Source organism: Crocodylus siamensis, chromosome 2, assembly GCF_052110815.1.
Source record: "Crocodylus siamensis isolate JL-2025a chromosome 2, ASM5211081v1, whole genome shotgun sequence".
NCBI lineage: Eukaryota > Metazoa > Chordata > Crocodylia > Crocodylidae > Crocodylus > Crocodylus siamensis.
Genome location: NC_143396.1, coordinates 254,805,021 through 254,820,301, shown reverse-complemented (window position 1 = coordinate 254,820,301; position 15,281 = coordinate 254,805,021). Strand labels below are relative to the sequence as shown.

Below are 15,281 nucleotides of genomic sequence, written 5' to 3'. Positions count from 1 at the left end.
CAGATACATCCAGCCACAGGAAGAGGGGTGAACAGAAGACACTGCTGTCCAGGGGAGTAGCTGGGGATTTATATTTCCCTGTAAGCTCCCCGACACTGTACACGTCCCAGCTAATAATCCAGAGGAAGAGCTAGGCTAGAATCTAAGCGGACACTACCTTTGCTCCTGGCTGAAGAAGCATCAGCAGATTCCTCCACTAAATCCTGCTTTCCATTCCCTTCCAGGCTTTCCTGGTCACATGCCTCCAAAATACAAACTTCCTGTAGACCCCCAAACTCAACTCTGTATATCCCAGATCAATCCCTGCCCCAGTCAGCCTCCCCCAGTTCCATGAATTCATCATACTTTTCATGGCTGCAGTTTTATGGACTAGAAAGAGTTTTAGACAGAAAGCAACCACCCCTCCCCTGGGTTCCATAACAACTCAACCAACCTCAAACCTGCCTCCATACAAACTGTACACACCCATCACAGCACTCCCCATCATTCAGTCCTCAGTTAACCTTTCTTTCTCCCAGATGTCCATACAGACATCTTACAGTACAGATTGCTGAAGCTCTCAAAACTCTTCTGTAAATTATATAACTACAGTCTTACTGTCAACATTATTGCTGGAAATAAAATAAGGCAGTTTGAGTATTCTAGGATCCTTACTATTCACATATTTTATCTGCAAGAATGTGAAAATTTCATCTCGTATGGTTCAACCACCACCTTAACTCTGACCCCGAGACGCAAGAGATCACTGACCATAGGCTGCATTTACAGATCCACATATTATCATAATCACTAGTAAGTATGTGTCAAAAGGGTTCATAGGGACAGAAGTGTGTAACTAGGGTAAGGGTAGCAGGGCACCGTTCCCAGGTGCTGACCAAGAGGAGGAACCAACATAGTCTCCTAGAGTCCTTGCCATGGCAGGGGCAGCCCTGCACCTCAGTGCCACACTAAGCAATATATCTGGGGGGAGCAGAAGGGGGCCAAGTGAAGCAAGCATGATGGTGCTCCCCTCTTTCCCACCAGGGAGCCTTTGCCAGAGCAGGCAGAGCCCTGCTCCCAATATGCATGTATTGGGAGAGGAGGAGGAGGGAACAAACAGGGCACTAGGGTCAGTTCCCAGGGAGCCCACCCATGGGGCTACTGCTGCCAGTGGAGAGTCTTTTCCTCCCCTCATCTATGTCTCCTCCTCCCCTTCACTCCCCATCTGTTCTACATAACCCTGCTCCAGGCTCTCAATGAGCTTGTCATGCCTCCGCATAACGACATCTTGTTGGGAAGAGTTAAGGTTACCATTGGAACAGATGAGATGAATTTTCACATGTCAATATTGTGCAATGCTTCAGGCCTCTAAAACAGTTGCATAATGGCACTGCATACAGCAATATTATGGGTCATTAGTGCAGGAGATGAAGGCACTTGTTTAAAAGGAAAAGCTGGGTTAAGTAAAATGCCTTTTTGACATCCACTTCTCCATTTCAAAGCTGTTCAGATGAACAACACACAGCTGTCCCAGCTCCCTTTATCTTGGAACTGGCTTTTCTAAACTTCCTCAACAAGAAAACTGAGTTTAACTTAAATTCTTGTGACTTGGATTTGCATAGGATTCTTCTTCCTTAAATCCCGCCCCCTCCCCCGAATTTTCCAGTCATGCCATTAAGCTTTACTTCCCACTGTGTGCATTGTTGCCTGCTATAAAACCAAATCTGTGCCACACTGCGAGTGGTTTCAGGGTTTGCATGTGCTAGATTATTTTGTATACAGAATGCATTAAGTTCTTGGGATGAAATACATTGCAGATAACATCAGCAAGCGATCGTGTTCAAACAGATCAAGCAGGGCACATGGAATCAAGAGACCAATTTCTATTCCCAGCTATACTACTGATTCACTGTGTAACCTAGGGTAAGTTGTTCCCCCTGCCTCCCAGTGCTTCAGTTTCCCTCTCTGCAAAATGGGGACAGCACTGGATGACATCACAGGCATCAGTCCATTCCCTCACATACACAAAGTACTTTGAGGTGCTTAGCTGTTGTTAAGCTCAGGAGATCACTGTGTCAAACACAGTGCAAACAAGGGACAAAGTCACCATTCCCTGACCCACAGAGGACAGAAGGAGGATGAAATAGAGAATCAGGCTGGAGAGGACTGAGGAAAGGACGTGTCAATGGAAATGCAAAGGATACTTGGGTGAAAAATGCTAAAACAGGGCAAAGTTTTAGTTTTATATAAGATTTTAAGCATGTGTATATATATATATGTGTGTCGATAATAAAAATAAACATCTGATTTATACATAAAACTGGGACTACCCCATGTTTTTCTTAAATAATACAGATATTTTTGTATTGGACAAATCTTGTGTTCTTCATACTATAGTAGCAGTGTTTTGCTTGGCTGTCTATAATTGGAGGATCTCAAAGTCCCATCAAACGGTGAATGAAATCATTCAGCATGAAGTATTTATTATATTATGTTTTTATTTTTGTTTGCAAAGTGATCAGCAATGGTGATTTCCTCGGAGAAGTTATTCCAAGGGATTTGCCAACTTCTGTAAATCACCCCTGATCCATAGCTCTCTTTCGATAGGTTTGTTGAGACTATTCCATATCCAATCTGTTTTGTTTGGACACAAAATCTGTCTCCTGTTTCTGACTGGATGAACAGTAACATGCAAAGTCAGATTTGCAGTTCTGAATATGAAATCTGCTATGTGAATGTCATCCAATCTCTGGTTAAAAAATGGCTTTCCTTTGAACGCCCCTGCCAGCCAACTCAATTGTTAGGACACCCACACAGAAAGCCAAGGTAAAGGAGAACATCAAAGCAGATTCTTTTAAAATTCATTTGACTTTTAGTCACAGACTACTCTTTTTTGGCAGTATTTAACTAGCTCTTATCACAGTCTCCTTGGAAGGTTGATTAGGATTATCAGCCTCATTTTGCAGAGGGAAAAAGCTGAGACACAAAAAGGTTGAAGGACTAGCTCATGGGCACAAGATTCAAGGCTCTGCCCCCTAGCCATCACTGCTCTCACATTTACCTTGCTCTTTTCCAACCTCACTCCTTCCCAGATACTTGCCAGGAGAGTCACTTCTATCCGTGTGGGAACAGAATGTGGGAAAGGATGTAATGAGAAAGTTAGGACAACATCCCCACTCACTGGGAAGAATAGATGAATCTCAGATGTCTGACCTTGTAGATCTGTAGCAAGCCCTGGAGGGGGGGCGGTGTGGAAACCTGAGCTGGTTGCACTGACTCAGCAATACACAGGGCAGGATCAATACTCAGCTAAGGCTGGGAAAGGTACCTCAGTGCTGAGCTCAGAACAAGCTTTGGGGGGCGCAGCTTGGGCCCAGGAGGGTCACCATGACCTCTGCTGCACTTGATCTCAGAGAGGCAGGAAGAGGCATGCCCACCACACCCAGTTCTCACTCAAGAAACGTGAGATGGAGGAAGGGACCCCCAAAGCATGACCCACCAAAACTATGCTGTGAGGCAGGGACTTAGAGCCTTCTTCATCATCTCATTCACCTCACGTCTTAGGGGCAGAACCCTGGGGGTGTCTTTGCTAGACACTGATGTGTGTGTTTGTGTGTGGGGGGGGATGCATGAGAGGGCTAAATCTGTGTCTGAGGCAGACTGTGGGGCTGTTCCACACCCACACTCCAGCCCAGCTCATGGGACATAGGTCCCTCAAGTGTGGCCAACACATTTCTCCTCCCTAAATCCTCAAGTGCCTCCTTTCCCTCTCTCAGACCAACTCCCCCCCTTCCAATTTCTACAGAGTTCCCTGGAATCTTCCTGGCTCTTCTTCCACTTATAAATAGGGCATCATTCCCTTTTCACCAAGCACAAAAGGGCTCTCCAGTTCAAACAAGTTTTGCCTCAGAAGAAAAATGTGTTTAAAGGGAACCACATTGCCCTGCCTTGCAGGCACTCCAGCTTCCTCTCACCCCAAACCCACGCTGAAGACTCGGCTGCCTGGAATCACCTTCACATTCCCAGGCGCCCGTTGTTTCTGTTCTATGGTATCTGGAAATCATATAAGCTGGGTTGTCTCTGAGGCCTGCCAGAAAAAAGGCTGTTGAGATTACGGAAGGGGCCAACATATTCTGCTACAAGCTCTCCTAGGCATGCTGACTGACTGGTCTTTTTGGGCCCTCTGACTCTGCAGAGCTGCCAATATGGCAGCAACTCAGCTTCTTCCTTTCAGCCAAAACCAGCTGGCAGCTTGCAGTTCACCCAAGCAGTGTCAGGAGGAAAAACCTATTCCTTAGTGTGGAAATGTGCTGAGCAGAAGCTGCTATGAAGTAACCAGCTGGCACTATCCATTAGGCAATAGTCCTGATGAAGCACATTCACACTGCCCCATGCCACCAATAACATTAGCTCACACCACACCAGGAAGCGCTCGGGACTTTGCTCTGTCCAGCAAGTCCTGAACAGAGACTGGATGCCTGAGTGACTTGGGATTTTCAAGCGTCTCAATGGAATTTCATGACATCCCCTCTGGAGGGCTCCACTGACCAGGATGCACCATCAGACCCAGAATCCAGCTGCAACTGTCCCACCAAGAACTGCTTTGATGGTATCTACCTTCACCCTCCCCCTGCAGACTCATTATTTGAGCATCTGATTATGCCTTCGTCTGAACTCTGCTGGAATCTCAGCCAGCCCATCAGTCCTTTTGCTTTGCTATTACAGCTCTTTTCTCTGTGGCCTTCTGAGCCCAGGCTCTCCAGACTCCATCACCTGTGCAATGCTGCTGCCTCCTTTCCAACAAACATACACAGAAGTGCAGTCAGATTGTCCTCCTACTCAAAGAGCACTGCTGGCTCCAGGTTCATTTCAAGGCACAACTCAAAACTGACTTCCTTGCATTTAAAAAGCTCCAAGGATTTGACTTCTACAACTTCCCAGAGCTCTCTTGTTCTATGCCCCTTTCCATTTCATCCCTTCTGCCACCAGGCTCTGCGTGTCACTCTGTATGGTTCTCTCATGCTGGAACGAGAGCCTGCCCCGCAGAGGTCACACAGGCTCTACATACCTTGCAGCAGCCTCAATGCATCTCCCTGCTCATCTCAAACCTCTTTTCCCTCTAGCCCAAAGGCAGGCAATTATTTTGGGTTGAGCGCCACTTACCGAGGTTTGGCAAGCAGGTACCCCACCCCCGGTCACCATCTTGTGATGGGAAGTACCGTCCCCATACCCCTGACCTTTGCCACCAGAAGTCCTTCCCCTTGCCCTAGGAAGTACTCCTTTCAGCAAGGGGTTTTGCCAGCTGGAACCAGAAAAATACCAAATTATATTCTAAAAAGCAAATATCTAAAACATTCATTAATTTGATTTCAACAAATATTTTTGTCCTGGTTTACATGTGTTCGTGTAGTGTACACAGAGGTGATTGCATATAATAGCTTAAAATGAAGCCTTATCATGGTATTTTGTGGGAGGGTGGTATAGGTTTGTGGTGGGCTTTGGGTGTGTGTTATGTGGGGAAGGGTGTGGGTATGCCTGTGGGGGGTGAATAGGTCTGGGGTGAGGGAGCATGTAGGTATGCATGTGGATACATGGGATGTGGGTAGATACGGAGTTTGTGGGGGAACTGTGTGGGGGAAGGGTGGCTGAGATGTGTGAGGGGATGTAGGTATGGGGGTCTGTGCATATGGCAGTGCAAGGGGGGTGTGGGTGCATGTGTATGGTGGGGTGTGTGCGTGGGACTCACCCTACAAATACACACACAGTCTCTTCATACACCTTCCCCTCCATCCTGGGTACCAGCACAGGCCCCATGCTCCCCAATCTGGTGATGCAGCCAGGAGCCATGTGGTGCTGGAGCAGTGTGGGCAGGCAGGCAGCCAGGGAAATGGTTGGGGGTGGGATGGGGCTGGGCTGCTGGTTCCTGCTGAGGCTCCCCCTGGATCTTACTGCCCCTGGCTCCTGTCATCTTTGACAAGCAGCCAGGAGCAGATAAATATTTTCTAAATTTTTTAGGGGCCCTATGGGCCAGATAGAATGGCTTGGCAGCACAGATCCAGCCTGTGGGCTGTATTTTGCCCACTCCTGCTCTAGGCTCAGCCTCATTCTCCCTTGGTCATGCTTTCAACCATGTCAGGTGTCCTCATGCAAGCCTCTGCACAAAGGCAAATTGCATCAGACCATTCCTTACAAGACCAGCTTTGCAAATCCCTCTCCCTCTCAGCACAGGTCTTTCCATGTTCCTTGCTCATTGAGTTACTTCAGGGCAATGTTACTGTCTAAACATTGGGGACAGGAGCAGAAAACAGCCCCAGGAGATGGAGTACATTCGGTGACTTTGCCCATTTGTACAAGCCTGACCTCATCAGCTGGGTCCATTCTGTCCATCCCTATGTTGTCAAAGCCTATCTAGTAGAAGGGCATCTTGCAGTCTCAGGACTGTACTCATGGAATCCTTCTCACTGAAAACTCAAATAGGAAGTAACAGAGGGAGGGCTGAAATGGTGTTAAAATATCAGTGATGAAGGCATGGCCCAACATCCTGATTGGATCATTCTCCTCTGAAAAGTGATCCCAGGTTCATGGTTCAAAGGGAGAAGGCAAGACAAAGCAGCATTCCCCACCTGCTCAGCCCATGTCAGTGAGGTCTGCTCATCCAGGATAGGGACAGGGAAATCCCAGACTGGAATTATTAACTCAGGGGGACGAGATTTCTTAAGCCCAGCAGCAGACAGCAGCGATATATTTTAGCTTCTGGATGGGGAGCAAACTCATACAGACATGAACTTGGCCCCAAAAATGTAGTGCTGGTGAAGTTTATGGTTTAGGAGTTCTGGAGCCCGAAGTTGCTCTTTTTAACCCCAAGACACGTCTAGTTTGAGCAGTGGGGCAGCATGGTATCCCTAAACAGGCAAGGGAGAGCAGCACCTTTCAGTTGGTATGGCCTGGCCAAATGAAACTCAAGTACACAAATGCAAGGAGAGGAGGGGGAGGGAGGAAGATAAGCGTGTTCAAATGTTTTCTCTCCTTTTTCATTCTTTCCTGCTTCCAATCCCTTCTAGTGCTTTACATAAGTATTAGAATGAGTGATGTGGCTACTTAGATCCAAACAGCATGGCTAATAAGGATTTGATGACATGCAACCCACACTGCCATCCAGTCAGAGCAGTTCCTGACACTGGAGATGCATGCTTTTCTTGAGTGCAAAATAAAAGGAAAATACCAGCAGCATCCATCTGGCAGCTCTGAGGCAGAGGAGGCTGGGAGCAAAGGGCTTCCATGTAATGCTGGAACCAATAAAGAGTAGAAATCAATTTCTTCTGCAGCTGGGGATTCAGAGCCCGTTCTAACGAAAGCAAAAGGGGTAACTCTGCCTCTCACAACCCTGGGAACAGCCAATTAACAGAATGCACAGCTACACGAAGATGCTGGATTTTTTTAAAAGGTCTGGGTAATCTGGGAACCAGCAACAAGTAAAATATATGTCGTTTTTCAAGTGCCTCTCAAAAAGGGGCTGAAGACCTTACTCCTTATTAGAGGGTACACAAAAAGTCACATCAGCACAAGAAACCCCTATTATCCCTGGAAATGAAAGCTACAGAGTGAAGGGGGTTGATCTCCAGAAAAGAAGTAACAAAAGCAGAGCTAGGTCAGTCTGGAAACAATGTGGAGGGGAGAAAGAGGGCTCAGGTCTGATTTGCAAAGTAGAGAAAGGAGGAATGAAATGTGAGAGAGGAAAGGCACAGAGGATGCAGCCCAATCACTGGTGACCTAAGCTGCTTCATTAGGTTTCCTGTGGGCTGGTTATGAACAGAAGGGTAGCCAAGTCTCCTGCTTTATGGTGGAAAAGGTCTTGTCAGAGCTGAGAAGAACCCTGCCCCACCTCAGGCCACAACAGCACAACTGGCCTAATGCTCAGGATCTCAATGAAACATCAGACAGGTGCTCTCCACAACCATCAGTCTGCAGAAAGAATCTCTCTCCTTCGTGTCCTATCTCCATGTCCTCTCTCCTCCAGCCCCACTTTGTGCCCAACCTCAGATGTTCCCAACTACCTTCAGTCTCTACCCCCAGCCTTTCATTCAGCAGCTCAACCAGGTGGAGAGAGGGAATGCAGGGAGAAAGGCAGCTACTGCTTGCTTTCTTGCTATAAGCTACTGTGGACCATGGACCATTGGAACTGACTCCCCAATGCCTTGAGATGAAAAGTACCTGGGAATCTTACAGGGCTCTGTACTGAACATGCACACAGCTCCAAGCTGACACCCACTAATTGAAGTCCTGACACAAACCACATATTAAAAAGCTGTTGCAGTCTCAAGATTAAAAGTTGCTTCACCACCCCCACCCCCTTTCACCCTCACATATGCACACCCTGATTTGAAGAGGCCCAAGTACCTTTTTCTGCTAACCAGACAGGCTGGCCAGAGTATGCTTTGGAAACCCTGATTCAGTTGCGTTAACGTGGAAAAGAGAACTGCCTGCTTGAACACACAAACCACACACAGACAAAAGTCTCCTATAACTGTCACGTACCTATGGACACAAAAGCTGGATCCAGGGCTGGAAGGGGTCACACTGCAGGCAAACAGCAGAACTATTCCAAGGGCAGACGCAGCAGCTTCTGCTTGGCTGAGTGAAGGACTATCCTGCACAGCAAAAGGTTTTGCAAATCCACCCCTCTACCACGTCCTGCTAAACTTCCCAGGAGCGGCCTCTGAGCTGGGAAACTCCGTGACACAGCAGCTGCAGTTGGAAATCTCTGCAGACACAAGACGAAAGATGCCCTCAGTGCAGAGCCCACTCCAGTGTGTGTGTGCATGCATATCGATGCATAAACAACTGGCATCCTTCCTCCACTTTACATCTCTCCTCCCTTCTGCGCCCTCTTTGGATGCTGGGAATGATTGATCCAGTGCCGGCTGACAGAGGAGGGGCTGGGATGGACTGGCTGTCTCAACAGGCCTTTTCAATCACAAATCTCTAATCTGAACAAATCTCTGATCTTAACTTTGTTCCAGGGAACAAAGGCTACACCAGGACCCCTGAGTTGCAGCAAACATCCTCCCACAGCTTCCTCTGCCAGCAAAAACTAGCAGCTTTGCCTGTGTCATGGGGGTCTAGCCTAGCTACTGGGCTAGTGAGGGCACAGCACATGAGAGGGGAAGCAAAAAGTGGAGCTCTCTCCTGTCCTACCCTCTTGGTGTATGTTATAAAACAGCTGGAAAACTGTCAAGCTCAAAGACAGCAAGAGAAGAGGCCAGAGGTAATGCCACCACAGCGTAAGGTAGGGGCGGGCAATTATTTTGGGCGGAACACCACTTACTGAGTTTTGGCAAGCCATCAAGGGCCACATGACTGGCAGCCAGGGGCAGATAAATATTAATTTTCTTAACTTTGGGGGGGCCCTGCGGGCCAGACAGAATGGCCTGGTGGGCCACATCCACCCCCCGGGCTGCATTTTGCTCACCCCTGGTGTAAGAGCTCTTCCATCTGCACAACTCTTGGCTGGAATCAGCTTTCAGCCTCTTCAGAGAAATGGTACAAAGAGTTTGGCACAGCTACACAAACACTTCCCCCAGACAGAGAGAGATAGCATGGCATACTGAGCTGAGCACTGGCCTAGGAGCAAGCAATGTCTGTGTTCAATTCCCAGCTGTGCACACAGTTGCAGGTGATCAGTCGCTCTACCTGTCAGATTGAGAAAATGACACTGAGTAACTCTACAAGGGAATTTGCTTGTAAAGCCCTATGAAAACAAAGTGAAGAATGCACTGAGAGAGGAACCTGCTTGGCTGGAGAAGTAGTTTGGGAAAAACCTCCTGCTCTAACAGAAAACAAACAAATAAGTAAAAAGAGTCATATGTCAGTTTGCACCTTTGTATGTTGTGCCCCAAAGCACTTCCTGGACTTCCAAGCCATGTCATACCTGTTAGCTACACACATACTGGTGAAATGCTGCCACCCCTGGGTGGAATGAAACATGAGTTTGAGTCTTTCCTGCCCAAACACAGGGGGGCTGGACCTGATGATCTCGTGCGGTCCCTTCCAGACCCTAACATCTATTTAACACTGGTCTATTTTTCCCAGCTTCACATCCTCTCAGGAGTTGCTGCATTGTATGTTAAGCAGGTTTACCATCCACCCCAGAAGTGGCTGTATTTAGTGGTTAGTAACACACCAGCTGCATATTAAGGTGGCAGAGGGCTTTGGATGAAAATTACTGTCACCACCCAGTTTTCACTGTTCACACTCAAGGACTTACCCTGTGCAACGAGAGACTGGTATATGCTAGGGTGCTAACACACCTGCCGTTCTAGTTCTGGCCTTAGCATCTCAGGCAGTTGACAGACCATTTTCAACTGCTTTAAAAAAGGGATAGGATGAGGAGCTGACACATGGGATAGTGCATCAGCAATTATGATGCAACTGTGACACATGCATGATTCCAAAGTCATCTAAGTGACCTATATCTCTGCAACTTTAACCCTGAATACAAGACGACATAGGAGCAGGCAGACATAACAGTTACATCATAATAGTTCATATTAGTATCATTCCACACTGGTATAAATGTTAAAACTGTCCACAACCTTGGTGGTAGTGATGCTGGCAAAGGATGGAGAGCTGCCCTTGCCAGAAACTGGCAAGAATTCAACCCCAAAGGTATTTTAGCTCCTTTAAAAGAACTGTGCTCCTCAAAATGGGAAGCATGCTCCAAACAGGCTAGCGTGCCTAGTTTTACCTTTATCAGGCATCCTTATGTGCGTTACTGCTTTCTGCTGGGAAAACCCCAAAAATATACAAACCCGAATAGTATTGCAGCTTAGGGAGTTTCTTTTAGATAAAATGCAAGGACCAGTGTATTTGGAGCTAGTGGTTCTTCCACATCTGAGCTAGCAACCATGATAGTTTATGTTAGCAGCAGTCCCTCAATACAAGGATGACAGTCTTCCAATAAATAGGGAAGTAATTGGTGAGTCCATAAATAACTAAGAAGGCCAATCCAAGATCTGCTTGTTCAACTGCAGATGTGACAAACTGTACCATTATATGTATAGTATGCGTATACACATAGTTTATGTATGGTAGAACCGTTTATGTATGGTAGAACCAACTGAATTTGTAAACAAGAAACTTTTGTTGCAAATTCTATTTTTACTAACTGTATTTATCAGGAAAGAGTCGATGCTAACAGATTTGGTCTGTTTTTCACTATTTCTACATTTTTTCCATGAATAGTTCAATATTTAAAAACAAATTCTGATCATTACTGAAACACATACCAACATTTTGTTTTGCTGTAAGTAGGGATTCTAGTGCATAACCAACTTAAAAAATTTGAAATAAAAATGCTGATAGGGACTTTCTCAAAAGGCCTCTTTTCAATCTGATGAAGACTGCCTTGCATTCAACAGTTTTTCTAACTTTTTCCCAGCCCTGCAGTTGCTCTGATAAAAGGTTTCACCTCCCCACTCCCCCTCAAAAAATCTTTACCTCTCTCATAAAATGACTTGGACACGTTTTTGGCAAAATTGACATTTTTTACCTTCCTCTAGAATTGGGCAAATGCGCTTCCTACAGAAAGCCAGACCTGCTGGAGGCAGCACATGAGGCAAGCAACCACTATTCTGTTTTCTGAGGACTGCAACTTTCAGCATATGTCTATCCGCTTGGGAGCAGTGCAAAGTGACTCCTGGGCAGAATCAAGACACACTGTGCACTTCCACTCAAGCACTTTAAAAAGAAGTAATTGAGAACTATAGTAAGAATCATGGTAGTAACATAATTAGGGTAGGGCCAGTAGCGCCCCAGCTCTGGGTGCTGAGTAGGAATGAGTACTAGAATCCCACACCCAACAAGGAGGCTTTACCATGGCAGGGGCAGTGCAACCCCACAACCAGCAGTGTATCTGTGAGGCTGGGGGGAAGCAGTGAATGGAAAGATGCGCCTTCTCCCCTGGGAGTTTTTTTCTTAGTAGGGGTAGCTTGCACCCAGTAGTGTATCTGGAAAGGGGGGGGGGAACAGAACCTCAGGGATGGCTCCCAGGGAGCCTGTGCCATGGGGCTGCTGCCACTTGACTCTCTCATTGTTGATGTGGCCTGGGCTCTCTGCACAGGGAAGGCAGCTGCTGCTGTGGCTGCTTTAGCAGAGTCAGCTACAGCAGCAGTGGCAGCAATAGCAGTAGCAGCTGCCTTCCCTGTGCCAAGAGCCCAGGAAAGTAAGATTTCTTCCCTCCTCCCCTTTGCACACACTAGTTAGCATATCCCATGCCCTCCAGTGCTGAATGAGCTCACTACACCTCTGAAATCATCTTTGGGCCTTGTCACACAGGACCGTTAAAATGCACAAACTGCACTTAAAAAGTAAGCATCCACACATTCAAGCAGTAAAAACATGTGCTAAGCCTGATCAGATCCTAGCAAAGTTAGGACTTTTTATGCAAGATGTATCTCCCGACTACATTAAGTAACGTGTTCAGATATTGTTGGGCTGCTCCACAGAGATAATACAAGTAATTTGAGGGCCTCATCCAGCTGTGACCTCAGCCAGGGACTACTCTGCTATTCCAAGCCTCCACTATCAGTTTTAGCTCCCGCACCATGCTGGGGCCAGTTCAAGACTCCAATGCAGTGCTGGGGCTGGGGCAATGAGATGTGCATGTAAAAAAGACAATGGTAGAGCTTGCGGCAAATGTTACCATGCAACTACTCAAAACTTGTTCTAAGTTTTAATACAGCAGGGTAATGCTTACTATGATCTAACACGTAACTAAGTGTCTCTTGCAAAAGGCCCTTACTGTTTGAGTCAGAGTAGGGAATACAAGGTGCCTTGAAGACTTGAATATCCACCCCAGCAATTTTCCCAGGGCTAAGGACAGAAATTACACACAAACGAAATTACATAAATTACACACAATTACATAAATTACACATAATCACAATAAGTGATTGAAAACCAGCTCATATCTGTAACACAACAGAAGTTCAGTGCACATAAACTGTTTTCAAAATGGCCAAAATCAATTTAAGATAAAGTATCAGACTTAACTGATTTGAGTTAAATCACTTTATTAAACCTCTGTCCCAGATCCCCTCCAGATTCAAGTAAACTCACAGTCTCCTAGCATCTCAGGATGCTTTGCACCTCCCCTGCAAACCCCGCCTCCCTCACAGGGTGAGCAGGTTAGCCTTGGCACAAGCTGCCTGCTCCAGCTGGGCAGGGAGGCACACTCTAGTGCCCCTCAGCTTCTGGCCTGGGCCACTGTAGGCATGTGGCTGCATTTCTGGACTCAAAAGTGAATGTCTGTTCAGTAGCTTATTGGGTCAATCTATGCAGCTTAGACTAACCTGTAAAGATTGAAATTGATTCAGCCTTGGACTTTTTGACTGTCTGTACTTAGCCCAGGTGTGAAAAGGCAGAAATGGTTCCAAATCCCCAGCAGGAATTGTACAAGTAAAGAGTTACTAGAGCAGACAAAAGCATTGTTTTGTCTCAACTCCCCTCACTGCCCCTTAACCCCAAACCTCGCACAGCTGTCACTGTAATCTGCTTGTTCTCGGCCCTTTTTGTTTGTTTGGTATTTCAATATCCTGCTTGCACACACTGTGCCTTAACAGTAATAATACTTAGCACTTACGCTGAGCTTTATATCTGCAATGCACTGAACAAACATTAACTAATAAGACTGTAAACTCCCCCAAGGCAGGGACCAGCTGCTTGCTTGGCATCAGTCACTCTAATAACACCTGCACCTGTAGCATGTCAAAGGCTGCTGGGGTCACTATAGCACACAGAGATGAAGTCACTCAGTTGCCTAAGCCACAGAGCAAGTGAGGGGCATAGCTGGAAACTGAATGCAGATCTTCTGCATGTTAGTCAAATCTTTGCCCAGTGATCAGCCAAGCATGCTCAGGTCCTGTTTGCATCTTGGGCTGTTCCAATATAGAAGTCTAACTCAGTGGAGCTCAAACTTTCTGCATTTTGGGCCAGATGAGTGGCTTGGGGCTGGTCCATAGGCCAGATCTTGCAGGCAGGACTGATCCATTATACACTGGATCTGGCAATGGAGAAGCTCCATGCACAGGGCCTGTCATGCAACTTTCATGGCTTTCCACTCATTAGATGGGGGAGGGGTGGGTAAAACTCCCTCCTCCACTCCTACTAATGATGCTATCATGACAGCTATGCACCCTGCCTCCTGAAGGCTTCTGACCAAGAATAATAAAAAAAAAGTGCTATATTTTTGCACTCTCATGCACAATTGTTACAAGGTCCCTGTTTGGGTAGGGAGGTAACTCTGCACTTGATGTCTGCATTATAAATAATGGAAAGAAATTATTATTTACTTAAAGGGATTTCCAACAGGAAATATAAAGAAAATGAATTAGAGGAAATTCCCCTGGTTTACAGACTTGTAGGCGTTTCCTTTTACAGACTCTAAATCTGGGTCCAAGTTTAACAAGCCTATATCCCTTTAACAGCCTTGCCTCCTTCTGAAGGCACTAGGTCCCCATGGCCTTGGGCAGTATACACGTTATCTATCACAAGGGGCTCTTATACAACAAGTATTCAGAGAACAGCCCACATTTTCCGAAGCAGCCATCATGCCACACTTTCTCCTAATTAACGATCAGGCATGTTGCTAAAGACGCCTATGGGGCCCTTACTGAAATTATGGTCCAGAGCTGCCACTGCAACTGTCCCTGGAAATACACACTCAGGCCACCCCATTCAGATTTTGACAGATGGAGAGTTCCTCAGATCCTGCGTTATTTATTCCTTGTTCTCTAGGTCCAGGACTGTAGCATGTTAAAAAGGTCAGTGCAACTGAAGCCCAGGGGAACTTGAGCATCAGTGGACCAGTGGGGCAGTCATCAGGAGGGGTAAGAGGGGCTGCAGAGAGGATGCACTTCTTGATCACAGTTCAAGGCGCTGGAATCAACACTGCCATCAGCATCTCACTGGCCCTGGCTCAGAGACCCCAAGCTGCCAGGGCTGGCGCCTCAGAGGAGTAGTAAATATAACAATGTGCATGCGCCAGAGCTGGGGAGCAGGAGCTGTGATGCTGAAGCTCAGCAGGGATGGGTCAGGAGGGCCTCGGCTCCCATGGATGCTGTTCATTTCAGCCTCTTAGTCCTGGTGAGCCTCCTCCTTCCTTACAGCTGACATCTACATGCCTGTTATCTGACTGCGTGGGTGGGTGGAGGCATGGGTGGATAGTGAGCGTCAGGCAGAACATATTGCTGTTACCCGCTCCACTCAGCCTCCACACAGGCAAAGACTAAAACAGGCCAACCAGA

At 46.9% G+C, this 15,281-nt stretch overlaps 1 protein-coding gene across 6 annotated transcripts in view; it reads right to left on the bottom strand.

Annotated features, from left to right (window-relative positions):
- Positions 1-15,281, bottom strand: part of TMEM63C (transmembrane protein 63C) — an 85,710-nt gene that overhangs the window by 40,715 nt on the left and 29,714 nt on the right. Inside the window, exons 1-2 of one of the 6 annotated variants that reach the window (XM_090033757.1) lie at positions 9,449-9,594; positions 8,515-8,740 (exon numbers count right to left, since the gene is read on the bottom strand). The exons of 4 other annotated variants lie outside the window; for them this stretch is intronic. The gene's annotated coding sequence lies outside the window, so the exon portion shown is untranslated. Of the gene's footprint in view, positions 1-8,514; positions 8,741-9,448; positions 9,595-15,281 lie in introns of those variants that run through there. One more of the 6 variants, XM_090033758.1, reaches the window with a different exon arrangement.